The sequence below is a fragment of the Petaurus breviceps genome, unplaced genomic scaffold, assembly GCF_028583685.1.
Source record: "Petaurus breviceps papuanus isolate PSGF00001 unplaced genomic scaffold, PetGlider_PUasm1.0 90849, whole genome shotgun sequence".
Classification (NCBI taxonomy): Eukaryota; Metazoa; Chordata; class Mammalia; order Diprotodontia; family Petauridae; genus Petaurus; species Petaurus breviceps.
The window spans coordinates 7,337,493-7,341,109 of NW_027187361.1; positions in this window are offsets into that span (position 1 = coordinate 7,337,493).

Consider the following 3,617-nt stretch of genomic DNA (forward strand, 5'->3'; position numbering starts at 1 on the left):
CTCTCTCTCTCTCTCTCTCTCTCTCTGTCTCTCTCTCTCTGTCTCTCTGTCTCTCTCTCTCTCTGTCTCTCTCTCTTTGTCTCCCACTCTGTAAGTTTGAGACATATTGATCCACTGTGTGCAAAGCTGTCAATCTTCCTATTCTGGAAAGTAAATCAGAACTGTGCTTTCCAACTATGCATACTTCACTCTGCACACTTTTTGACTTAGTTATACCACTGCTAGTCCTACTACATATAATATGTTTGTGATCAAAGAAAGAGGAAAACATTTTATATGTACAAAAATATTTATAGCAGTTCCTTTTGTAACTAGAAAATAATGGGGTACCTATCAACTGGGGAAGGGATGAACAAATTATGGTATGTGAATTTAAGGAATTTTATTTCAGTGTAAGGTATGACAAAAAAAGACTATATTGACAAACTGATGTAGAGTGAAGTGAACAGAACTGTAAGAATTTATATAATGATAAGATTATAGAAAGAATGAACAAAGACATTAGAATCAGGGTGGCTAGATGGTTCAGTGAATAGAGCACTGGCCCTAGAGTAAGGAGTATCTGAGTTCAAATCCGACCTCAGACCCTTAACATTTTCTAGCCATGTGACCTTGGGCAAGTCATTTAACCCCAATTGCCCTGCCTCCCCCCCTCCAAAAAGCAAAAAAAAAAAAAAACCAACCAAAAAAACAAACAACAACAACAGCAACAAAACCCCAAAGACTTTAGAATCAATACAATGACAAACCAAATTTCCAAAAGAATGAAGATGAAAAATGCCATTCCACCTCCTGACAGAAAAATGATGAACTTAAAATGCAGAGACATACACTTTCATGATTAAAATTAGAATTTGTTTTTCCAGACTCCACAGATATGTATTGAGGGATTTTATTTTATTTTTAAATTTTTGCTCATGGTGGAGAATGTGAGAGGTAGCAACAAGGACAGATTAACAACAATAATTATAAACTTGTTACTTGAATTTTTAAAGTCATTAATAGTGTGTTTCTAACTGATTTGGGGATGCTTTCTGAAGATTTTGAATTTGAAATAGCTCTCTGAAAAATAAAAATAACAAATTAGGCTGGGTAAAACATTCAGGCAAAAGATCTGACAATTGATAAGTCCCAGATCATTCGTGAAAAGAGTCAGCAGTCAATAGGTTTCTTGGGAATCAATGGAAAAGATTGGACACCACATTACAGAAAAAAGAGAGAAGGAATGTTCCAATATTCCTTTATCTTTTGGTTAAAGATTTTCACCAATAGATAACCTCAGATAGAATGTTGAGACCAAAAAGCAATTGTTGCTTTGTGTTCTAGCTTTTTTGAGATTATTGTTAAAATTGTTACAGATAAGGATTAGATCTGTGATTTCACAGATATAGGGAACTCTTGGATGAGGTATAATCTACAAATTCATGTTCTTCTCTGAAATTGATATGTTGGATAATCATAATTTAAAATAATTTAAATATATAATACATAATTTAAAACACAGGAAGGTCACATAAGCAATATAAATCACAGATAGGTTTTGAACTTTGGCTTCCGGGGTTTGGGGCCAGCTTTCTATCCATTATGCCATGGCTGCCTAAATTAGATGAAGTTTGGAAGTCATTGTTTTTCAGTTGCATCTGACTCTTGGCAACTCCATTTGGGGTTTTCCTGGCAAAGATACTTGTGTGATTGCCACTTCCTTCTCATTTTACAGATGGATAAACTAAGGAAAATTGAGTTAAGTGACTATCCCACTGTCATGCAACAACTTTCATATCATCTGAGGCCAGATTTGAACTCAAGTCTTCCTGATTCTAGCCCCAGGATTCTATCCACTGCACTACCTAGCTGCCCTAAATGAAGTTTAGATGATGGTAATAAGATGAAGATCAAAATGAACACTATAAAAATCAAGTGCACTGGTTAGAGAGATAAGTTATCATGCCACAGGTTGACAATTTCTTCTACATTTAATGTGACATTACCCCAAAATAGTATCCAAATATTAGACTGAGAAGCAAGGATAAATTTTCTTGTGAGATTTGGGACCCAGCATTCAAATATGAAATGAATCTTTAACATTCCCTGAAGAACCCAGACATGTTTGACACTCATGTGGAATACAGGGAATGAATGAATGAATGAATGAATGAATGAATGAATTAATTAATTAATTAATTAATTAATGAACAGTGATTACTAAATGCAAAGTTCTGTGCTCAGCACAGGAACATAAGCAGAAAAATAAGGTAGTCTCTGCTCTTAAGGAGCTCATATTCTACAGAAACCTACATAGACAGGATGTTTCAGCTGCAAGTTAGATGGAAAGATTGACAGTTGTTATGGGAATGTGAATTTAAGATCTTCCCTGCGCCTAGGCCTTTTGATAGGCTTCAAAGCAGGTTTGTAGTGGGAGGCTTGTTTTTCAGGAGATACTTTGTGATTGGGCAGTTGGTCAAGAAGGTTGTGACATTCTTTGAGCCAGGAGAAATCTATATAAACCCTGATGTGAGGCTCTGTTTTGGGGCTCACTTTGAGAAGTGTTATGTGATTTGACCATATGAGACTCTGGGCAGCCGTTGAGAGCCCCCGGCTTTGAAAACCCAGATGTTGGTGCTTCCCTCTCTGGTAATTGACCAGGTATGAATGTAATGCTTCAAGACTGTTGGAGTCCTGTCTGCTTGATCCCTTTCTCTGTCTCCTTGTAACTTCTGCTTATAACTTGTTTGTATTTTGTTTGTATTCTGTGAAGTTTGGGGTGCTGACCTTTTTCCCCTGAACTAGGTAAATGACATATGTTTGATTAAAGCAATCTTGTTAACCCATTTTGAGTTGCTTTCTTTAGAAAAGCAGATCTAAGAACCTGTGTTGGCAGCCACCCTGGGGATGTCGGGGTTCTTGCTGGTACATCAGTCTAAGGATGTTGCCACTAATCGAACTGTGATGCATCTTCTTTAGTGTCAGCTCCATTGATAAATTTGTATCCATCTATGATGTTGAACTACTTGACAATATTAAGTACTTTGCAGATAGAACCTGGTCCTTTCTGAGAAAGTCTACAAATAACATTAACTATCCTGTCTAAAATAGGGATTAGGAACCTATCAGCATTCTCTTTATCATTCCCATTATCACATTCAGTGGAGTACACATTCTGGTTATTTTATTATGCCATGACCCTGTTGGGGAAGATTTTTGTGTAATAACTTGTACTGATGGTAGCCTGCCTAAACAGGTAGATGGATTCATTCATTCAGATCAGACTCCTGGTTAACATGGCATCCACAATTATCTGGAGTAAGCATATTTGCACGCTTGACAGTCATTAGATTGCTTTTTAATCTTGTGTGGTTTTTATCTTAAAAAGTCAACTGATTTTCAAGAAGGCAATAATAAGTTTCCTGTGTAGTATTATTAGCAGTGCTGAAAATTAAAAAAAAGTGCTATAGTAATTAAATGGTTGCTGAAGGAAGCCAAAGAAATAGAGAATAAGCAGTTATCATATGTGGGGAATGAAAGGAGTATAGATTAAATATATATATATATGTATATGTACATGCATGTATGCATATACACATATATGAATGTTTTATATTGTATTTCTATATCTCAAT